The sequence below is a fragment of the Oncorhynchus nerka genome, linkage group LG15 (genome assembly GCF_034236695.1).
Source record: "Oncorhynchus nerka isolate Pitt River linkage group LG15, Oner_Uvic_2.0, whole genome shotgun sequence".
Lineage (NCBI taxonomy): Eukaryota > Metazoa > Chordata > Actinopteri > Salmoniformes > Salmonidae > Oncorhynchus > Oncorhynchus nerka.
The window spans coordinates 74301811-74326378 of NC_088410.1; the positions used below are offsets into that span (position 1 = coordinate 74301811).

Sequence of the window (24568 nt, forward strand, 5' to 3'; positions counted from 1 at the left end):
TTCTACCTCTCCTCTCATTTTACTTAATTGCTTCAGAGTGGTCTTTTGCTATCGCTCACCTCCAAATGTCTTCCCCTCTTTCTCTCTTTCCTTCTCTCCTTCTACTTCTCTGTCTGATTCAGTGTTAGAGCTCTAACACCTGCTGTTAGATCGCAGCCTCTCCTGTCAGATGATGCTATGGAAAGCTCCCCTCTCTCCCCCTCCCTTCCTCATTACTCTCTCTCTCTCCCCTCCCTCTCCCTCTCTCTCCTTCTCTCACATGTACACACACACACACACACACCACATGGACATGAGTGAGCAGAGTGCAGTGGGCGTATGGACATGAGTGAGATTCATGATGCGAAGTGCTAAGAAGGACATTATCTACCATACTAGATATCAAATCACTCATTCCCCATTATCTACCTCATCCCTCTGACAATAATTATCCCATCCAGCACATGCTCCATTTGACTCTGTAGCGGACAGCTGAAAAGCGCAAAAAAAATATCTAATCTCTAACATAGATTATGGATTCACATATGGAGATTAAAATAGCATAATAGGCAAGAATACCCTGTCAGCTATTAACCATTGATTCTGCTGATATTCTGTCTTTCATAGAGGACAATTCAAATAAAACACAGTCAAATGCATCTGTAAATAACACAATCTTCAAACGATGTCTACCAGAACCAGAAGTCTATCTCATTCCCCATTGAGCCAGACTTCAGTCTCTTTCCACCTCCCCTATGAGTATTTACCAGATATGCTGCACCTTATGGAGGATTGTGTCAGAGAAGCTCCCTCTCCTGGTTCCAAGGCCCATGCTACCTGCTCCTGTCCTCCTGCTCTGAGGCATGTTCTCTGGCTGCTGCCTGCTGCAGCTCTACACTGGAAGAGGGTTCCACCTGGACCTACCTGGACCGCGCAGGCTCAGCTAGACAAAGGACCAGGGTGGATGCCCATTGGTGAGGAAACTAAAGGCCATTGACGGGAGGAAGACTTAGTCTTCCTCCTGGTCCACACCCAGCTCAGAGTTTAGTGGTCCACACCCAGCTCAGAGTTTAGTCTTACAGGCCTGCCCAGAGCTCCCTAAAGCACATTGTTTGGGTGTGGTTCCACACCAGTCTCAATAGACACACAAAACCATTTTGTCTTAGTTTTTCACAGCCAGTAGTTTCCCCCTGTCTATCTCCCAGGTGAACTACTTTGGAACTCACACAGGGAAGATCATTTTACCTCTGATAACCTTTCCCCTGATGAGAGGGCAACCAGACCGAGATCCAGGCAGCCTGGAAGGGTCTGATGAGGTGCGTGGCATGTGAGGCTAGAAATATATCTCAATCTGGGCCTCTCCAATTGGCAAAGCTGACAATAGGATGAGCAAGGTATCATTGTTCCCAAACAGAGTGAGAATGAGGGAGTCAAACCAGGTCATAGGGAGTCAGTATCCTAAATCACTCTCATTGTCAGCCCAGACAAAGATCAATGTATTTGAGAAATACTTGGAAAAAGAATGCTCTTTGGCCTGTGCTAATTAAAGGGATCCTCCATAATCTCTCTCACTCTCTCTCCCCCATTCACTTCCTCCCCATTCATTCATTCACTCCCTCCCTCCCTCTCTGTCTCTCTCTCTCTCTCTCTCTCTCCCTCTCTCCCTCCCCATTCACTCCCTCTCTCACTGTCTTTTCAGCCCCTGCAGTCATCTGTGGAGCCAGCTAGGCTAAATTTCACATTTACACACTGTCATACTGCAGATACTTCACTCCGTGCTGAGAGACTAACAATCCCTATGTGGGAGGAGGCACAGATACTATATTGAGTGTGTGTGTGACAGAGAGAGGTAAGGAGAGGGGCAATGGCCTCCTCACTGAGTGTGACTGAAGGAGTAACTTTATCACTTTTTTATTAGTAAGTAACTCCTGTCTGGTCTGTCCTGGGGCTGTGGGATTCATCGTTCCCTCTGAGTCTGCTGGGACTAGGAGGACTACACATGGCTGGACACACATCAAATGAGAACCCTGTCAACCCTGCTTACCACCTCTGCTTCTCATAATTCAATTGTGTTTGGAACTCTAACTCCATTGATTTTGTTAGTCCTGTGCTGGAAACAGTGTGGTGTGAGACAACACGACAGCCCGGCAGACAGACAGGCAAGGCCATGGCCCCTGTCCCCAGTCCCCTGAAGCCCAACCTGATGATGGAATACAGGCAGGCAGCAGCCTCGTAGTTCATTCCCAGTGTCAGCGCCAGTCACCCTGACCACTGGGGATGGAGGTAAGCTCCTCTGCTCCGTAATGAGCTCCGGCCCAACCCAGGTCATCCTTTGTCCCTGTGGGTCCGATGGGAGCCCAGCACAGCTGTGGCTTTTGCTCTGCTGACAAGGTGACTAATTAGGTGATTACAGTCATTAAGAGGATGGCCAGTGATCTCAGCATGTGCTCCAGGTGGACATCAGTGGCTGACTGAAGTGCATTCAACTCCAAAAGCAGCAAAAAGCAAAGCTAGCCATACTCAAGGCTAGCCATGACAATACCACCAGTTGAAAGCAGCAGAGTTAAATATAGAAATTGTGTTCAAAACAAATGTTAGAGATGTATCTGAACCACTCAGGTATTGTTATGCTGATGCATCTAGCCACACAATCCCCAAAGCACTGTGATCACATACACGTTTAGCAAATGTTATTGTGGGTGTAACGAAATGCTTGTGTTTCTAGTGCAGTAATATCTAACAATTTCACAACAATACACACAGATCTAAGTAAAGGAATGGGATTAAGACTATAGAAATATATGGACGAGCAATGTCAGAGTGGCTTAGACTAAGATACAGTAGAATAGAATACAGTATATACATATGAGATGAGTAATGCAAAATATGTACACATTATTAAAGTGACTAGTGTTTAATTTATTAAAGTGGCAAGTGATTTCAAGTCTGCCTGTTCACCCCGCTATCATCCAGAAGGTGAGGTCAGTACATGTGCATCAAAGCTGGGACCGAGAGACTGAAAACAGCTTCTACCTCAATGCCATCAGACTGTTAAACAGCCATCACTAACATTGAGTGGCTGCTGCCAACATACTGACTCAAATCTCTTGCCACTTTAATAATTAAAAATTGGATGTAATAAATGTATCACTAGCCAGTCACTTTAAACAATGCCACTTTAAATAATGTTTACATACCCTACATTACTCATCTAATATGTATATACTATACTCTATGCGATCTATTGCATCTTGCCTATGCCGCACGGCCATCGCTCATCCATATATTTATATGTACATATTATTATTCAGGGTAGCCTAGTGGTTAGAGCATTGAACTAGTAACCAGAAGGTTGCGAGTTCAAACCCCTGAGCTGACAAGGTACAAATCTGTCGTTCTGCCCCTGAACAGGCAGTTAACCCACTGTTCCTAGGCCGTCATTGAAAATAAGAATTTGTTCTTAACTGACTTGCCTGGTTAAATAAAGGTAAAATAAAAATAAAATTCCTTTACACTTGTGTGTATAAAGTAGTTGTTGTGAAATTGTTACATGACTTGTTAGATATTACTGCACGGTCGGAACTAGAAGCACAAGCATTTCGCTACACTCGCATTAACATCTGCTAACCATGTGTATCTGACTAATAACATTTTATTTTATTTTATTTGACCATGACAGTTTACAATCTAGTGTTACTCCAAGCAGTTTAGTCATCTCAACTTGCTCAATTTCCATATTATTTATTACAAGATTTCGTTTAGGGTTCAGTGAGTGTTTTGTTTCAAATACAACACTTTAAGTTTTAGAAGTATTTAGGGCTAACGTATTCCTTGCCACTCTCTCTGAAACTAACTGCAGCTCTTTGTTGAGTGTTGCAGTCATTTCAGTCACTGTAGTAGCTGGTGTGTATAGTGTTGATTCATACGCATACATAAAAACTCTGGCTTTAATCAAAGTCAGTGGCATGTCAATAGTAAAAATTGAAAAAATCAAGGGGCCTAAACAGCTACCCTGGGGAATTCCTGATTCTAACTGGATTATATTTGATAAGCTTCCATTAAAGAACACCCTCTGTGTTCTGTTAGACAAGTAACTCTTTATCCACATTATAGCAAGAGCTGTAAAGCCATAACATATACGTTTTTCCAGCAGCAGACTATGATCAATGATGTCAAAAGCTGCACTGAATTCTAACAAGACAGCCCCCACAATCATTTGATCATCAATTTATCTCAGCCAATCATCAGTCATTTGTGTAAGTGCTGTGCTTGTTGAGTGTCCTTCCCCGTAAGCATGCTGAAATTCTGTTGTCAATTTGTTTACTGTAAAATAGCATTGTATCTGATCAAACACATTTTTTCCCAGAAGTTTAGGTTAGCTTTACTATTCTTAGGTAGCAGAATTACTTTAGCTTCCCTCCAGGCCCGAGGGCACACGCTCTCTATGTCACGACTCCTACCGAAGGTGGCTCCCCTTCCCTTTCGGGTGGCGCTCGGCGGTCGTCGTCACCGGCCTACTAGCTGCCACTGATTCTTTCCTCCCCCTCCTTGTCTGTTTATTGGTTACACCTGTTTGGTTATTTTTTGGTTATTAGTTGGGCTTTATTAGCCAACCGGCCCGCCTGCTCTTTGTGCGGGATTGTTCTATGTGTACTTGTCGTGCCCGCATGTATGTCACGGCTGTTTTGTGTACGTGAGCTGTTTTTTGGATACAGTTTAGTTCCCCTGTGGTTTTGGGTATTTGTGTTGAGTGGCATCTGCTTTTTCACTTGGTCGGTGTATTAAAGACGTGCCTACTCTGAACTCTCTGTCTCCTGCGTCTGACTCCTTCCTCCACTACACGCCAGACATTACACTCTAGTAGGCTTAAATTGAAGATGTGGCAAATAGGAATGGCAATATTGTCTGCTATTATCCTCAGTAAGGTTCCATCTAGATTGTCAGACCCTGGTGGCTTGTCATTGTTGATAGACAACAATAATTTTTTCACCTCTTCCACACTGACTTCACGGAATTCAAATGTACAATTCTTGTCTTTCATCATTTGGTCCGATATACTTGGATGTGTAGTGACAGCGTTTGTTACTGGCATGTCATCCATAAGTTTGCTTATCTTGCCAATGAAAAAGTCACAAAAGTAGTTTGCAATATCAGTGGGCTTTGTGATGAATGAGCCCTCTGATTCAATAAATGAAGGAACCGAGTTGGCTTTTTTTCTAAAAATTTAAATTAAGGTGCCCCAAAGTTTTTTACTATCATTCTTATATAATACATTTTTGTTTCATAGTGTGTATTATTTAGTTTAGTCACTTCTTAAATTGCAGTAGGTTTGCCAATCAGTTGGGCTGCCAGAATTAATTGCCATACTTTTGCCTCGTCCCTCTCAATCATATTTTTTTTATTCCTCATCAATTCAAGGGGTTTTAACAGTTTTTACAGTCATTTTCTTAATGGCTGCATGCTTATTAGTAACTGGAATAAGTTTCATAAATGTGTCAAGTGCAGCGTCTGGTTGCTCTGCATTACACACCACAGACCAGCAAATATTATTTACAATATCAACATATGAATCACTACACAACTTATTGTATGACCTCTTATACACTATATTAGGCCCAGCCTTTGGAACTTTGGTTTTCCTAGATATTGCTATTATATTGTGATCATTATATCCTATGTATTTGGATAGTGCTTTAAAGCAAATATCTGCAGCGTGAGTAAAAATCAATACATGTTGATGGTTTAATTCCTGGGCTGTTTGTAACTACCCTGGTAGGTTGACTGACAACCTGATCCAGGTTGCAGGCACTGGTTATAGTTTGAAGTTTTTGCCTGAGTGGGCAGCTTGATGAAAGCCAGTCAATATTTAAATCACCCAGAAAATATACTTCCCTGTTGATATCACATACATTAGCATGTCACACCCTAACCATAGAGAGCCCTCGGGGTTCTAGGGGGTGTTCTAGTCTTTAATTTCTATGTTGGTGTGAGTATAGTTCCCAATTGGAGGCAGCTGATGATCGTTGCCTCGAATTGGGGATCATACTTGGTGTAGCCCTTTCCCACCTGCGTTGTGGGATATTGTTTTGTTTTGGTTTAGTGCTATGTGCGCTACGAACTGCACGTTTATTATTTTTTTTATTTTTTTGAAGGGTCACTTTAATAAATATGTGGAACTCTACTCACGCTGCGCCTTGGTCCGCTCATTATGTATACGACGAACGTGACATAATATCCCACCACTACAGGACCAAGCAGCGTGCCATGGAGGAAAAGGAGAGCTGGACATGTGAGGAAATAATGAGTGGATGCAAGACCCTTATAGGAGTATAGGAGAACAGCGTTGACGCCGGGGTCCGCGGCCACAGAAACCCCAAGATTTTTTTTGGGGGGGGGGCACAGGGGGCGGTCGGTTGAGCCGAGGAGAGAGCCAGAGACCGTCGGGGAGTCGATGGAGCTGTTGGAGGAGGGAGATCGGAGATGTTGGTTAGGTGTATTCTGCAGCGCATTCGGCCTGAAGAGCACCTCCTCAGCCCGGTACGTCCTGTGCCGGCTCCCCGCACTCGCCCTGAAGAGCGTGTCATCAGTCCGGTGAAACCTGTGCCGGCTCCACGCACCAGGACTGCGGTGCGCCTTCCCAGCCAGGTACGTCCTGTGCCGGCTCCACGCACTCGCCCTGAAGAGTGTGTCACCAGCCCTGAGTCCTCTGCGCCGGTGCCCAGTCCAGGCACGGCGTCCAGTCCCGCTCCATGGCCGGAGCCTTCCTCTGCGCTGGTGCCCAGTCCAGGCACAGCATCCTGCTCCAGGGCCTGAGCCTTCCTCTGCGCTAGTGCTCAGTCCAGGCTCAGCATCCAGTCCCACTCCAGGGTCTGAGCCTTCCTCTCTCCTTCCTCTTCAGCCCAGCCTCATGGCTGGATCCGCGGTCTGAGCGGGTGCTACGTCCCGCACCAGCGCTGTCACTGACGCTAGTTGCCCACCCTAACCCTCCCCATCCAGGTTCAGGTTTTGCGGTCGGGGTCCGCACCTTTGGGAAGGGGGAACTGTCACGCCCTGACCATAGAGAGCCCTCAGGGTTCTCTATGGTGTTTTAGGTCAGGGCGTGACTAGGGAGTGTTCTAGTCTTTAATTTCTATGTTGGTGTGGCTATGGTTCCCAATTGGGAGGCAGCTGATGATCATTGCCTGTAATTGGGGATCATACTTGGTGTGGCCCTCTCCCACGTGTGTGGTGGGATATTGTTTTGTTTTGGATTAGTGCTATGTGCGCTACGAACTGCACGTTCGTTTATTCTTTGTTGTTTTTTTGAAGGTTCACTTTAATACATATGTGGAACTCTACTCACGCTGTGCCTTGGTCCGCTTATTATGTATACAACAAATGTGACATAGCAAGCATTTCACACATGTTATCCAGATACTGACTGTTAGCACTTGGTGGTCTATAGCAGCTTCCCACAAGAATGGGCTTTAGGTGAGGCAGATGAACCTGTAGCCATATTACTTCAACAGTATTTAACATTAGATCGTCTCTAAGCTTTACAGGAATGTGGTTCTAAATATAGACTGCAAAACCGCCTCCATTGGCATTTCTGTCTTTTCGGTAGATGTTTTAACCATGTATTGCTACCACTGTATTATCTTTACATGAATGTGGTTCTTCCTCTGCGCCGGTGCCCAGTCCGGTGCCCAGTGAGTTTCAGAGATAGTCAGAATATGAATGTCATCTGTTACAAGCAAGTTATTGACTTCATGGACCTTGTTATTAGGCTACATATATTAATATGGGCTATTTGTTTGCACTTGTTTGGGTTTCTTGATTGTTTTTAATGCTTCACTGGGAAGCTTATCAGAGGTAGACTTACTCATGTTAATTACATTGGAGCTGATAGGGCAGGGTGAGCTGCATAACGTGGTCTTCCTACTATTGCACACCGCCTCAGTGCTAACAGTGTAACTCTGGTTTATAGGCTCATGATTACTGCTTACAACAGCTGTAGGATAAACAGATGTATTCGGTGCAATTAGGGGTACATAAATTAATTGAATTACATTGTGTTTAACAATGCCCCTAAGATCATGTACATTTGATGCAGCATTGTCCTTGATGATCTTTTTGGCCTTCCTGTGACATCGGGTGCTGTAGGTGTCCTGGAAGCCAGGTAGTTTGCCCCAGGTTATGTGTTGGGCAGACAGCACCACCCTCTGGAGAGCCCTGCGTTTGCAGGCGGTTGAGTTGCCATACTAGGCGGTCATACAGCCCGACAGGATGCTCTCAATTGTGCATCTATAAAAGTTTGTGAGGATTTTAGGTGCCAAGCCAAATTTCTTCAGCCTCCTGAGGGTGGACCATTTCAGCTTGTCAGTGATGTGTACGCCGAGGAACTTGAAGCATTCCACCTTCTCCACTGCGGTCTCATCAATGTGGATAGGGGGGTGCTCCCTCTGCTGTTTCCTGAAGTCCACGATCATCTCCTTTTTGTTTATGCTGAGTGAGAGGTCATTTTCTTGGCACAACACTCCCAGAGCCCTCATCTCCTCCTTGGAGGCTGTCTCGTCATTGTTGGTAATCAAGCCTACTACTGTTGTGTCATCTGCAAACTTGATGGAGTTGGAGGTGTGTGTGGCCACGCAGTCATGGGTGAACAGCGAGTACAGGAGGGGGCTGAGCATGCACCCTTGTGGGGCCCCAGTGTTAAGGATTAGTGAAGTGGAGGTGTTGTTTCCTACCTTCACCACCTGGAGGCGGCCCGTCAGGAAGTCCAGGACCCAGTTGCACAGGGCGGGGTTCAGACCCAGGGCCTCGAGCTTAATGATGAGCTTGGAGGGTACTATGGTATTGAATGCTGAGCTATAGTCAATGAACAACATTTTACATAGGTATATTCCTCTTGTCCAGATGGGATAGGGCAGTGTGCAGTGAGATGGCGATTGCATCGTCTATAGATCTATTTGGCGGTAAGCAAATTGAAGTGGGTCTAGGTTGTTAGGTAAGGTACAGGTGATATGATCTTTGACTAGCCTCTCAAAGCACTTCATGATGACAGAAGTGAGTGCTACGGGGCGATAGTCATTTAGCTCAGTTACCTTTGCTTTCTTGTGTACAGGAACAATTGTGGCCACCTTGAAGCGTGTGGGGACTGCAGACTGGGATAGGGAGAGATTGAAAATGTCCGTAAACATACCAGCCAGCTGGTCTGCGTATGCTCTGAGGACGTGGATAGGGATGCCGTCTGGGCCGGCACCCTTGCTAGGGTTAACACGCTTAAATGTCTTACTCAGGTCGGCTATGGAGAAAGAGAGTCCATGGTCCTTGGAATCAGGCCAGTCACCTTGGTTAAATGTGATGGTTTGCGCTTTCAGTTTTGCGTGAACCCTGCCAAATACCCATAGTTTCTGGTAAGGGTAGGTTTTAATAGTCACAGTGGGTACAACATCTACTATACACTTCCTGATAAACTCAGTCACCGTATCAGTATATACGTTAACCTGTTAAGACTCTAGGGGCAGTATTTCATTTTTGGATAAAAAGACGTGCCCGTTTTAAGCGCAATATTTTGTCACGAAAAGATGCTCGAATATGCTTGGAATTGATAGTTTTGGAAAGAAGACAGTCTTACGTTTCCAGAAATGCAAAGATTTTCACTGTGAGTCCCTTAGAACAAATGCTTCGGGCAAAACCAAGATGTATGACCGACCAGGAAATGCACAGGATTTCTGAGGCTACGTTTTCCATGATCGCCTTATATGGCTGTGAATGCGACAGGAATGAACGGACTCTTTCTCTTGTTTCCCCAAGGTCTTTGCAGCATTGTGACGTATTTGTAGGCATATCATTGGAAGATTGACCATAAGAGACTACAATTGCCAAGTGTCCCCCTTGGTGTCTGTGTGGCAATTGGTGCGCAAAAGTCAGGTCCCGGTATTTTTCCATTCAAATCTCAGAACAAACCAGGCTACAAGGACGGTGCTTTCAATGGAGAGAAATATGACAAACCACCTTCATGATTGATTCAAACAACGTTTTCCATGTTTCAGTCGATATTATGGAGTTAATTCGGAAAAAAGTTCGACATGTAGGTGACTGAATTTTCGGTTAGTTTCGGTAGCCAAATGCATAGTAACAAAACGGAACGATGTGTCCTACACAAGAATCTTTCAGGAAAAACTGGACATCTGCTATGTAACTGAGAGTCTCCTCATTGAAACATCTGAAGTTCTTCAAAGGTAAATTATTTTATTTGATTCCTTGGCTGGTTTTTGTGAATATGTTGCGTGCTAAATGCTAACGCTAATGCTAAGCTAGCTATCACCACTCTTACACAAATTAGTGATTTTCTCTGGTTCTAAAGCATATTTTGAAAATCTGAGACGACAGGATTGTTAAGAAAAGGATAAGCTTGAGAACAGGCATATTTATTTCATTTCATTTGCGATTTTTAGAAATCGCTAACGTTGCGTTATGGTAATGAGCTTGAGGCTGTATTTACGCTACCGCATGCGGGGGGGGCGGACTATGAGGTTAATGTTATTCTCAGAGTCTATCCCAGTCTGAGTGATCAAAACAATATTGAAGTGTTGATTCCGATTGGTCAGACCAGCGTTGAATAGTCCTTAGCACAGGTACTTCCTATTTGAGTTTCTGCCTATAGGAAGGGAGGAGCAAAACGGAGTTGTGATCAGATTTGCCGAAGGGAGGGCGGGGGAGGGCCTTGTAGGCATCCCACAAGTTGGAGTAGCAGTGGTCGAGTGTTTTACTGTAGCAGCGCGAGTACTGCAGTCAATATGTTGATAGGACTTCGGTAGCATTTTCCTCAAATTTGCTTTGTTAAAATCCCCAACTACAATAAATGCGGCCTCGGGATATGTGGTTTCCAGTTTGGGGCCATCGTGGTATCGACTTGAGGGGGAATATACATGGCTGTGACTATAACCAAAGAGAAATCTCTTGGGAGGTAATACGGTCGGCATTTGATTGTGAGGTATTCTAGGTCGGGTGAACAAAAATTACTTGAGTTCCTGTATGTTATCACAATAACACCATGAGTAGTTAATCATGAAACATAGACCCCCTTGCTTCTTCTTCTCGGAGAGGTATGTCTGTGCGATGAACTGAGAAACCAACTGGCTGTATGGACTCAGACAGTATATCCCGAGAGAGCCATGTTTCCGTGAAACAGAGTATGTTACAATCCCTGAAGGAAATTCTCGCCCTCAGCTCTTCAACTTTATTATCCAGAGACTGAACATTAGCGAGTAATATACTCGGATGTGGTGGGTGTTGTGCGCGCCTCCCGAGTGGGACTAGAAGTCCATTGTGAGCATCTTTTCTCCGCCGGTGATGTTTTCGGTCAGCCTCTGGAATCAGTTCAATTGTCCTGGGTGGTACGAACAAAGGAAAGTTGTATTCCTGGTCGTAATGCTGGTAATGCTGATGAGTTACCGCCCCTCTGATATCCAAAGTTCTTCCCGGCTGTATGTAATAACACAAAAACATTTCTGGCCTAATAATGTAAGAAATATTACATAAAAAAATGAAATACTGCAAAGTTGCTTAGGGGCTAGAGGCTCGTATGCCCTCTCTATCGACGCCAGATCCTTGACAATACCAGACCAGATCCATGACATTCTCCTTGTATCGTCACTGAGGCAGCCTACTGTCATGACGTTGGCCTGGGGGTAGGTTTATGACAGTCATAAATACCTCTTCCCCCCTTTTTCCTCTCTCTACCCGACTGATGTTACATTTGCAAAACCCTTGGTTAACATAGAGATTCTGGGAACATCAGAAGGTGGGGGGAAATGAACTATATTCTGGTAATCTGACAAATTGAACATATGCAGTGGTACTTAATGAATATGATGTCAGTTCGGGTTGTCATCTGAGACATTCTCATCAATGAAGATGACATAAACTCTACAGTGGAAAGTCTACACATCAGAGTTATCGGATTCACATGGAATTGTTATTCAATTTAAATGTTTGAATATGAAATTATTCGTGATGGGATGAAATGTGATTTTAGCTTCTAAAATGTGAGATTTGGGTTTTCATAAGGTAGGGCTCTGCTCAATCAGTGGCCCACCCCTGTGAAGGGACATGGGCTATAAAACTTTTCAAACACGCCCTCCTCTAACCTTCTTATATAAAGCCTTGACGACAATATAACCATCTGTTCCGAGGATGTGAGGACAACGGTCTGATGTCAGAATGGTTCAGTTAATAACTACAGAACGAAGCCAACATCAGCGTGAGCTTTGGTTGCGAATGGTATGAACTTTGAACTCTTATTCACTTCAGAAGTGATACCTCCTAGCCGTTGAGTTAGCAACAGCAGCTGCAAATGCAGGTTAGGAAGGAACAGACAGAGTATCCCATCTACCACACAATGACGTTACTACAACGTATCCAATTGACCACCAGAGACATTCTTCATAGGACAAAGGACTTGGTTTGGCAACACGGCCTTCCATCTACCACCAACCTACTGAAGCGCAGCTCAGAGTAAATATTTATTGCATTTTCCTTTTCCAAATGGGCGGTAATTTAGAATGCATAAGATACTGTATTTACGATAGCACAGCTTCGCCCTTTGTTCCTCAGTCTTCCCGCTCTTTCACTCAAACCCAGCCCCTTTTCTTTTGTGTAACCAGCTGTCATATCTGTTCCGCCCACTAGGGACGTTTTCCTTTATGACGGAATTTGTAATCAAATTATGATTTAATTATGTGTATGTGTATGTGTAATTCTGTGTGATTAGTTAGGTACAGTGCCTTGCGAAAGTATTCGGCCCCCTTGAACTTTGCGACTTTTTGCCACATTTCAGGCTTCAAACATAAAGATATAAAACTGTATTTTTTTGTGAAGAATCAAAAACAAGTGGGACACAATCATGAAGTGGAACGACATTTATTGGATATTTCAAAAAATTTAACAAATCAAAAACTGAAAAATTGGGCATGCAAAATTATTCAGCCCCTTTACTTTCAGTGCAGCAAACTCTCTCCAGAAGTTCAGTGAGGATCTCTGAATGATCCAATGTTGACCTAAATGACTAATGATGATAAATACAATCCACCTGTGTGTAATCAAGTCTCCGTATAAATGCACCTGCACTGTGATAGTCTCAGAGGTCCGTTAAAAGCGCAGAGAGCATCATGAAGAACAAGGAACACACCAGGCAGGTCCGAGATACTGTTGTGAAGAAGTTTAAAGCCAGATTTGGATACAAAAAGATTTCCCAAGCTTTAAACATCCCAAGGAGCACTGTGCAAGTGATAATATTGAAATGGAAGGAGTATCAGACCACTGCAAATCTACCAAGACCTGGCCGTCCCTCTAAACTTTCAGCTCATACAAGGAGAAGACTGATCAGAGATGCAGCCAAGAGGCCCATGATCACTCTCGATGAACTGCAGAGATCTACAGCTGAGGTGGGAGACTCTGTCCATAGGACAACAATCAGTCGTATATTGCACAAATCTGGCCTTTATGGAAGAGTGGCAAGAAGAAAGCCATTTCTTAAAGTAATCCATAAAAAGTGTTGTTTAAAGTTTGCCACAAGCCACCTGGAAGATGGTTAAAATTGATGGGAAGATGGATGGAGCCAAATACAGGACCATTCTGGAAGAAAACCTGATGGAGTCTGCAAAAGACCTGAGACTGGGACGAAGATGTGTCTTCCAACAAGACAATGATCCAAAACATAAAGCAAAATCTACAATGGAATGGTTAAAAAATAAACATATCCAGGTGTTAGAATGGCCAAGTCAAAGTCCAGACCTGAATCCAATCGAGAATCTGTGGAAAGAACTGAAAACTGCTGTTCACAAATGCTCTCCATCCAACCTCACTGAGCTCGAGCTGTTTTGCAAGGAGGAATGGGACAAATTTCAGTCTCTCGATGTACAAAACTGATAGAGACATACCCCAAGCGACTTACAGCTGTAATCGCGGCAAAAGGTGGCGCTACAAAGTATTAACTTAAGGGGGCTGAATAATTTTGCACGCCCAATTTTTCAGTTTTTGATTTGTTAAAAAAGTTTGAAATATCCTATAAATGTCGTTCCACTTCATGATTGTGTCCCACTTGTTGTTGATTCTTCGCAAAAAAATACAGTTTTATATCTTTATGTTTGAAGCCTGAAATGTGGAAAAAGGTCGCAAAGTTCAAGGGGGCCGAATACTTTCGCAAGGCACTGTATTTAGAAAATAAATAATTAAACCCAATGTTGTATTGCTGATTCAACTTGTTAGCCAGGGTTCGTGCAGATAACCAGGAATTTACAACTTTCAGATGAGACTGAATTAAGATGACGATTAATATTGACTGCTATTAATGTAAAATATTAATAGGTCTTTAAGAGTTTATTCGGAAGATAACAACTCTATAAATATTATTTTGTGGTGCCCCGACTCTCTAGTTAATTACATTTACATGATTAGCTCAATCAGGTCATATTAATTACGGAGAAATTATTTTATAGAATAGCATGTCACATCACTTAATCCGGCATAGCCAAAGACACTACACTACACACTTGAATTCACCCGGCGGACGCTACTCTGGCCAATTCCCTGTGCTCATACTTAACCAATTCTATCGACCCTTGATTAGATGAGAATTACCTCCAGACTATAGGGAAGGCCTACAACTGCAAGGGACATTACTCCCTCAATGAGTCTCATCTTATTGATTAATAGCATGAATATATGGACCCTGAGTGGAGGCCCTCTTGACAGATTAACTAGATCACAGTTTAGTGAATGCACTCTCAAATGCAAATGCAGAAAGCTAGATGCCGCAAATCAGCAAGCCTCTACGGCGGGAGTGATGGGAGAGGAAGGAAGGGATGGAAGGGAGTGAGGGAGGGATGGGGTGAAGAGGACAGGACACACTGAGGCGCGAAAGAGTTTCCTCTTCAATCCACTCAACTAGACGCTCAAGGGAGGCATTTGTTAGTGCTATGTGTTGTCGCTGAGAAGCATTAACCTACATGATTAGATGGTATTCACAGCCCCATGCATTATCATGTCATCAGATATGAGGGGAAACTGGAGAGGGAATGTGATGAATTGGCATCGAGTCATTAAAAAGAATGGGAAGGGAAAGTGCACATCGCTTTAGACCGCTCCCTCCCTATGTCAGTCTTCAACACATAATCTTCCTAAATTATGATGATGCACGTAGATGATGATTTAAAGGTAAGTGTTCTGGTGGAGACAAATGATCATTGACTAGTAATGTGGGTGCTGGTGATTGGGGTGTTTCTCCCTATGGTATCTACAGTAACCTATATAACTATAACAGGGCCCATTGGGGATATCAAGTTGGTCATATTTTATTTAAAACCTGCAGCTGTCCGTTATTGTGGGGATGGGATTGGCACACCAGTTGAACAGGGCACGATTGGTGCGATTATCAAAAGGGGCGGATGTGTGTGTGTGTGCCTCCCCCTCCAGCTGCCTGCTGTCTAGCATGCATTAAACAGAACAGGTGCTTAGACAAGAAGTGTAAAGACTTCTGCTCAACAAATTTAGTTCATTGTTGCGTTAGAGGTCTATATTTTCTACAACCTCCACCAGTGTCACCTCATGGTAATGGAGGTCATACAACCAAATGGGTTTTATCTAACTAGCCTAGACACCACTCTGTCTGGGCCTCATGAGGCCTAAGAGTACATGCTCAGTGACTTACAGTACCCCCAAAATAACCAGACCCCATTCCGATGTATAATCCGAAACACTCAAGTAATCAGGATCTTAAGCACTCCCAATAGCAATTGAATAAGTGAGTTCCACCCTCACCTTCTTTCTGTGTCATTAGAGATGCCAAGAGGACTACAGGGACCAGTTTGAAAGGTAAGACACACTGACACTGGTGCCCAGATCCACAATTGTTCTCTCTGGGGCTGGGTTCAGCTTTCCCCTCAAGACCTGCTGCCTGCATTCTTGCATTTGGGCGGATGGCAGCCATTACAGAGGAACTCAGGAGTAAGACATCCTGGTAATGAGGTCCTACTTCAGCTCCCCCTCCTCATCACTCACCATCAATTTATGACTTCATGACACAGCGCTCTGGGGCCTGAATGGGAACAGGGCGTCGGCAGCAGTCAGAAGAGATACCCATGGTGTTCACTGACTCGCACACACACACGCATACATGCATGCATACTCACACACACATGCCCACACCACCTCATGAACACTCTCTAACCCTCACACAATCAAATTGTTATACACACACAAACGGAGTACTTTACCATGGTTTATATCTGAGTTATGTCCTTGGGGAAGTGTTATTTCCAAAAGCAAGACTAACACAAAAAAATGTAATTCAGAAGAGACTGTATGGTTATATATTCAGCATGGCAGTGAAGAAGATTTACAACTATTTCACTGCAAGAAGAACATTGAAGAATGTTGAAGAACATTATGTTCATGATTGATCATTAACCACTAGAGGGCACTTGGCAGACATACGCTGAGGGATAAAAAAACAACACAACCTACATGGACGGAGTTTACTATGTAGTGTGTGTCAAGTTACCATTATCACTGCTAACCATAAGAGGAAAAACAGCACACACACACACACACACACACACACACACACACACACACACACACACACACACACACACACACACACACACACACTCTGCCGGCTGCTGAGAGAAAGGATGACTGAGGCTCTGATGGATTTAAGAGGGATGCGACAGCATACTGTGTCTGTTTTAAACCTGCTCTGGTAAATCTGAGTATCAACCTGCTATTCTTATTCAGTGACAACTTTCAGTCCTTTATAATGGAGATGGAGTCAGTCTGGGACATCCTTCCTATGACTTCTTAGTAAGTCATACATGGCCAGCCTTCCTAAATGATTTATAGCAGTGATGAATGCATTTAATAAATACAGAAGAATGTTTGTCTTATTTCTCAAAAATACAACTTTCTCACATACAAACCCAAAAAGGGCTTTTCATGACGATGGGTTTCTTATCTGCCTGCAGGTAGTGGCTGATATAATCGAACATAATGTCTTACTGAGTGCAGCAAGAGCACTGCTCAGAGCAGCACTGTTCAGAGCAGCACTGTTCAGAGCAGCACTGTTCAGAGCAGCATTGTTCAGAGCAGCACTGTTCAGAGCAGCACTGTTCAGAGCAGGACTGTTCAGAGCGGCACTGTTCAGAGCGGCACTGTTCAGAGCGGGACTGTTCAGAGCAGGACTGTTCAGAGCGGCACTGTTCAGAGCGGCACTGTTCAGAGCGGCACTGTTCAGAGCGGCACTGTTCAGAGCTGGACTGTTCAGAGCGGCACTGTTCAGAGCGGCACTGTTCAGAGCGGCACTGTTCAGAGCGGCACTGTTCAGAGCGGCACTGTTCAGAGCAGGACTGTTCAGAGCAGCATTGTTCAGAGCAGCACTGTTCAGAGCAGCACTGTTCAGAGCAGGACTGTTCAGAGCGGCACTGTTCAGAGCGGCACTGTTCAGAGCAGCACTGTTCAGAGCAGCACTGTTCAGTGGCTAGAAGGCATTCCCTTCCTTTGGTGTCCCGCTATATTAGCATGCGCTACAGACATGTTTGGAACACAGTGCAGAATGAACCCCCACATCCCCTCTTAATTAAATTCAGCAGCAATACGGGCCCAACGTTACCCTCTGATGGTCTTTCATCCTGCACCTCTATTGACCCTGTTCACATCCCCCCATCTTCACCCCTCTCCCTATCTCTTTTCAGCGTATTATAAGCCCTTTCCAAAGCTCTTATAAGATTGCTTTACACAGAGATATTACATTTCAGATTATAATGTGCTGTGTCAAAGGTAATCTATTTCATGCTTAAACACTGCTTGGCCAAAAACTGTACAGACAGTGGTAGAGTGGCCTAGATACATTAGGGTCCGGTGAGACAATAAGCACTCCCAATCTCTTACTACTCTCTAGTACTATGTTAAATCACTCATGTGTCACCCTGTGGCAGTGGTAAAAGAAGAATTGATCTGTAATCAGACTGGGTTGTGAGTGTTCTGTTTGTACCTGTGAAAAGGACATGTGTGAGACACACACACAGCTCCTTGCCCGCCCTACGCCACCCTGGCAAAAGGAAAGATGTCTGATAAGTGCAGGCCTTCTTTCCAAACGCTCCATTTCTCTAGCACCCTCTCCATCTGTTACCTTGCCTGTATTTACAGGGAACACATCTTTCTCTCATGCTGCCAAGGATGGAATATTACATTGGCCTCCTCAATATTAATTATGTTACCAGATGGCCTGATCCACAGCCATGACATTAGGCTTCCTCAGTGCCATATATGTTACTGCCTGATGTAGCAGTTTACTGAAGGAATCCCAATTGTGGCTACAACAGCAGTATGGCACATTGAGCATAGACATATGAGTGGGGGGGGGGGGGTAAACTCACCATAGACTTCTGGTCCTGGAGAAGGTCTTGTCGACACTAGAAAGAGAAAGAACAAAGAGAGATATCAGATCAGACTTATGGTCTCCCACCATCTTCACTGGTCTGGTTTAATCAATGGGTTCCACTGAGTGTCAAGTGATACCAGACTAAAGAAGAGTCTAGAACAATGCCATAACCAAATGACTGACTCAGTTGGTAGAGCGTGGCACTTGCAATGCCAGGGTTGTGGGTTCCATTCCCATGTGGGACCAGTATGAAGATGTATGCACTCACTACTACACTCTGGATAAGAGCATCTGCTAAATGACTCAAATGTAAACAGAGTTTCATCTAAAAAGGTGAAAGCATCAGGGATTTTGGCTGAGGACTAATTTGGCTGAAAATAATATCTACGACATTCACATGCCTGTTAAAATCATCATTTAGAACGAGAATTTAATCGTAGTCTGTATTTAAAACAGCATCAACCTCCATGAACCCATGGCACCAGATTAATGGGTTAATAATTTCATCTCCCTCTGCCTGACTACCAGCCGATGGGCACACTCTCAGGTTGAGGCTGGCACCATCTCCTAGGTGAGTAGGCAGTCTGGCTGAGGTGCCAGTCAGACAGTCAGAAACCATTGTCGTGCCCAAGATATGAGAAAAGCCACAGCGGATAGGATGACGAGAATCATAGAATTAGAAAATAGAATACTATAATGGACATGAACCTTCTTATGATGGGATAAAGGTCAGCCATTTTGGTCAGGTGGTGGATCAACCATGGTTTTCCTGTGCTGTGATAAGATATTGTGTAAATCAATGAGTTTGAAGAATTTATCTGCACTGCATGTTTGTTAGCTAGCTAGCCAGCCAGTTTTAGAGGAATTATTCAAATTAAATGCAAATATGCCAACAGAAAATGCAGTCAATCCACAGCCATACACTGGCTGAAATCAATTGATGATGGGACTTAGACAAGATTTAAATTCAACTAGTACTGATATTGTATCATATAATAGCACTCACATCTTTCCAAGAAAACATTGAGACATGCATGCCTAGCTTCCAATATGTTTTTTTACATTTCTGGTCTATTTACATGCATTTTAGAGGCTATTCATACATGATATGACAATATTTTAGGTTGACAATAATTATATTACACCATTTCTGATATATCACATGCTTTTTATTTTCCTGCATAAGTAAAATCAGGATTTTGTCTCTACGGCCATTCATTCCAATTAGACTAGTTTGGATTTCTCCCTGGCCACAATGGCTGTCACCAACCCATTCGGAAACTAAAAGGGTATATGACATAGCCCCACTAGTAATTTAATAGGATCTCTATGGATGAGATAGATAGAGAAACAGCCCATTTTATTCTCTTGGCCATTTTCCATGGAATTGTTTTTGGTGTTTGCACAGAGAGAGATAGTGGTTCAAATTCTGACTACATTTACCATGCTGCATACAAATCAAACCGGGCAAACGCTCTGCCTGGATCAATCACAGGAGCCGTCATGGAGTAAATGCTGAATAAATGCTTAATACGGTCAATCAATCAACTGCTAATCACCACTTATCCCTGCCCCCCTGAATCCTAAGCCAATCAAACAAATGTATGTCATTCATAGCAAATCAAACTCAAACAAAAGCCATCCATCAGAAAGTATCAGAGAGAGAGAGATGAAATAAAAGGTACAGGTACCCTTCACACACCTACCTTTCTCCCTCTCTTTTCATACAGGCCCTATCAGATTGATGAATGAGACAAGCGACGGCCCCTGAAGCAGTTCAGATATTCCAATGCCAAGCCAGTGACCCAACGTGCATCCTAATAGAATACTTTAAGCCCAGCATGGTTTAATATTATCTCCCTTATCTAATCTATTCTGAGGGCATTTTCTACAATTTAAAGTGATCCATTCATGCCTTGTTTGAGTTCTAGGGGATATTAGCAGCAGAGATTAGATGAATCCCTGTCCTGAGGACAGGACAGTGCAAAGGGATCACTGACGTTACTACTCCAACCAAGGAGCATGAATTGAGGAGCAAACTGAAGTCGACAGGATATTCATCAACACTTGGAGGACAATGAAATTAAATAAAAAGGCTTCTTTATTGTTAAAAGTAGAACCAACACATTTTGGCTTCTGGCCTTCTTAAGGGTTTTAGGACAGGACAGGCAGGAGGAGTGGTGAAACATGCTTTAGATGTATGGGTGCATCTTGCAGTAGAATGGCTGTGCCACTGGATGGCTCAGTAGAGCTGAAGGTTCAGTCTGGAACAGGAGTTTTTTTGCACATTAATTGGGGAGGATGGGCTCATAGTAATGGCTGGAACGGAATAAATTGAATGGTATCAAATACATCAACAACATGGTTTCTATGTGGTTGATACCATTCCATTCCAGCCATTATTATGAGCCGTCCTCCCCTCAGCAGCCTCCTGTGGTCTGTAGAGAAGAGTGATAGGTTCCCTCAGGACCTCCTCTTTGTCTCTACATGGCTGAAGATACAGTATGAGGAACTACAGCTATAAGGAGATGAGGAACTACCTATAGACGCACTACCTGTTTTATAAGATAGGTATAACGTGAAAAATGCAACATGTTGCTTAACAATCCAAAAACCAGAACCAACTGTTAAACTCTCTCGCAAGATGTGTTTATAGTTGTGTTTATACAAACAAGTAGTCCCACCTCATTGTTAGAGTATGACATTCTGCACAACTTGAAAGCTGTTGTAAGACAACAGGAAACGGCCATTCACGTTCTGCTTGTGTTTGACTGTTAGCAATAACAAATATCAGGCTGTCACTCAGGAGTCGCTCTCTGCTCCTCTTTCTGCTGACTGAGGGGAAATCTCTGTTTTGGTGTTAACGGTACACAGTGGAAAACACTCCTGCACAAAAACAATGTCACAACCAGGCAGCCAGCATAACAATAATAATAATAATAATACAGATCATGGTATCAAATCAACCATAATAATATAAAACATTTATTTTGATCTTATCAAATAAATGTCAGTAACATAATTAGGAAGTTATATCTAAAGCCTACTGAATCTAGGGGTTTGTCAAGGGAATCATACTGTCTTGCATGACGCCTTTATCTTTCGGCGTGGACCTATAGGCTATGTGTGGTGTGTGTGTGTGTGTGTGTGTGTGTGTGTGTGTGTGTGTGTGTGTGTGTGCGTGCATGTGTGTCAATATGCACTCTCATGTCTGACTGCTATATACACGGAACAAAAATATAAACACAACATACTATATTGTACAATGTTACAATAACACACACTTTTTGGGGGGGTTTCCTCTTAGATTGTACAACATTTATAAATTGCTTATATGCAAATAAAAAGTAGAAGGAAAATACATTTTTAGGTACAGTAACACAAAGATAGGAGCATTTCTGTAATTTAATATATGATAGTCAGCTATGCATAAAAAAAGGACAATGTCACCTTTACCCTCTTTATGTTGGGATAGGGAGAGGAAAAGAAAAATCTAAAGATAATGAGACCCCCCCAACTCCTTCCCTCCTAGGGTTGTACTACTCCCTCCCTACCTATCTCCGTAGCTCCCTTATGTCCCAGGGTTGTACTACCCCATCTCCCTCCCTCTCTTCCTACCTACCTCCCTCCCTACCTGCCTCCCTTCCTCCCAGGGATGTACTACTCCAGGGTTGTTCTAGCTCATGGCTAAACTGAAGGTTGAAATGTCCTTTGTTACATTTTCAGGGCCTTCTTCCTCTCAAGAATTTCTCTTGATACTAAAAGCTAATGTTCCTTTTGAAAAATGAACAAATAAATGCATACAGTCAAAGAAAACTAATAGAAAACCATGTCCAGCCTGAACACTCAAGTATGTACAGTGTACAGTGCATTCGGAAAGTATTCAGACCCCTTGACTTTTTCCACATTTTATTACGTTACAGCCTTATTCTAAAATGGATTAAATTGATTTTTTCCCTCATCAATCTGCAGCCCTCCACCAATCAGGCCTTTATGGTAGAGTGGCCAGACGAAGCCCCTCCTCAGTAAAAAGCACATGACAGCCCGCTTGAGTTTACCAAAAGGCACCTAAAGGACTCTCAGACCATGAGAAACAAGATTCTCTGGTCTGATGAAACCAAGATTGTACTATTTGGCCTGAATACCAAGCGACATGTCTGGAGGAAACCTGGCACCATCCCAACGGTGAAGCATGGCGGTGGCAGCATCATGCTATGCAGTTGTTTTTCAGCGGCAGGGACTGGGAGATTAGTCACGATCGAGGGAAAGATTAATGGAGAAATGTACAGAGAGATCCTTGATGAAAACCTGCTCCAGAGCGCTCAGGACTTCAGACTGGGGTGAAGGTTCACCTTCCAACAGGACAACGACCCTAAGCACACAGCCAAGACAATGCAGGAGTGGCTTCGGGACAAGTCTCTGAATGTCTTGAGTAGCCCAGCCAGAGCCCGATCGAACATCTCTGGAGACCCCTGAAAATAGCAGATCTGAGAGGATCTGCAGAGAACATTGGGATAAACTTGTCACGTCTGCTCCCGCTCTTCACGCACTCCTGCATCACGCACTCCTGCCATCCATCACGCACACCTGCTTTCCCTCGTCACACGCATCAACATTATTGGACTCACCTGGACTCACTTATCTCCTTTTTATTTCCCTCCTATATTTGTCAGTTCCCTGCTCTGTTCCCCACTGCTGAATTAATAGTTTTGTGTCAGTATTAATTTTGCTAATGCTGTTCCTGTCTGGTGCCATGTCCGTTATTATTAAATGTTTTACTCCCCGTACCTGCTTCGTCTCTCCAGCTTCATCCATGTGACAAAACTCAACGGGTCTGAATACTTTCCGAATGCACTGTACAGTAATGTCAGCATGGCTTTTCACCATGCCTTCTATACAGTATTCCTTATTCTTCCCTGAGGCCCACACCTTCTATAAGGTGCAGTATAGTATTTTGAACCACGTGACTGATCTGAACAGTGTTGTTGTGTTTTATTTCTTCATATGGACAAAGGCTCTATGTATTAGTGTTCTCGCCCTATGTATTATTCTCCCCCAATGTCCTGAGTACCTCTTGGCACAGTTTGATTTACATGCTCGGGGAGGCTGTGTATGGAAAGATGCATGCGGTTATAAAGATGTGACAAAAAAAAACAAATTCGAGGAATAAAATCTCCATTAACAGGGGGACAAGCTCCATTTCTCAGAGTGCAGATGGCGGTCAGTGGGACTATTTAATGTGCTCCACTACTCAGAGCTGTATGTGTGCGTGTGCGTGTCTCTGTGTGTGTGTACACATGCATGTGAATGGTGGTTCCTCCCCCACTTCTATAGCTGCGTAAACCTGACGCACAAAAATATCTAAGAATCTCACTCTATCCATGGAATTCACTTCAGTGCCAACCACAGCATTTAGAGCCTGAACAATCGGTTGATGCTTGGCTGGAGGGTGGGCGATTGTGTTCAACTTTGAATCAAACTGTGTCCATGGAACTCCCCACACACTGTACTGTACTATTCACACAGGGCCTAAGGGTCAGCCAAAGGCTTAGTTTGTACTCTGAGTCTCATGAGGGAAATGTTTTTCCTGCATGTAGCTGTCAGTGCCCAGGGCCAGGGCAACATAATGATGGAAGTTAAGAGTTATTCCAGTGCCAAGGGGTTTCGATGCAGCTAGTCTACACAACATCATACATCCTTGAATGCACATCATTTCTGTGCTAAAGTGTGTAATTTACAGTAAAAACTCACTAACCAACATTCATACCATTATAATGCATTGATGTAAGCCACATCTAGCTAAACTCTTCATATGCCACCCACCGACCACAAAAACACAATTAATTGTAACAGATCTGTCAATGTGTGTTTTACACAGAGACCGTACACTATATAGAGACTATTATTTATTTATTTTTATATATTTTTGGGGTACTTTTTTACCCCTTCTCCCCAATTGGTAGTTAGTCTTGTCTTGAATGCGATACAATGGCTTAGACCGCAGCGCCACTCGGGAGGCCCCATATAGACCGGTTGAACCGGTTGAACTCTTGTCCTCAGCAATGCTACAAATTCCCAGCAGCATCTAATAGTACCCTGAATCAAACCTAAAACCTATGGTGAACCTCTGTCTCGCAGGCAAACAAATAAACATACACACACCCA

The 24568-nt window shown here is 43.6% G+C and overlaps 1 protein-coding gene across 1 annotated transcript in view; it reads right to left on the minus strand.

The window, feature by feature from the left end:
* The window catches only part of LOC115143293 (rap1 GTPase-activating protein 1-like), a 73393-nt gene extending 54963 nt beyond the window's left edge, over positions 1–18430 (minus strand). The window contains exon 1 of the mRNA XM_029683541.2: positions 18399–18430. The gene's annotated coding sequence lies outside the window, so the exon portion shown is untranslated. The remainder of the gene's footprint in view (positions 1–18398) is intronic.
* Between the last annotated feature and the right edge of the window lie 6138 nt (positions 18431–24568).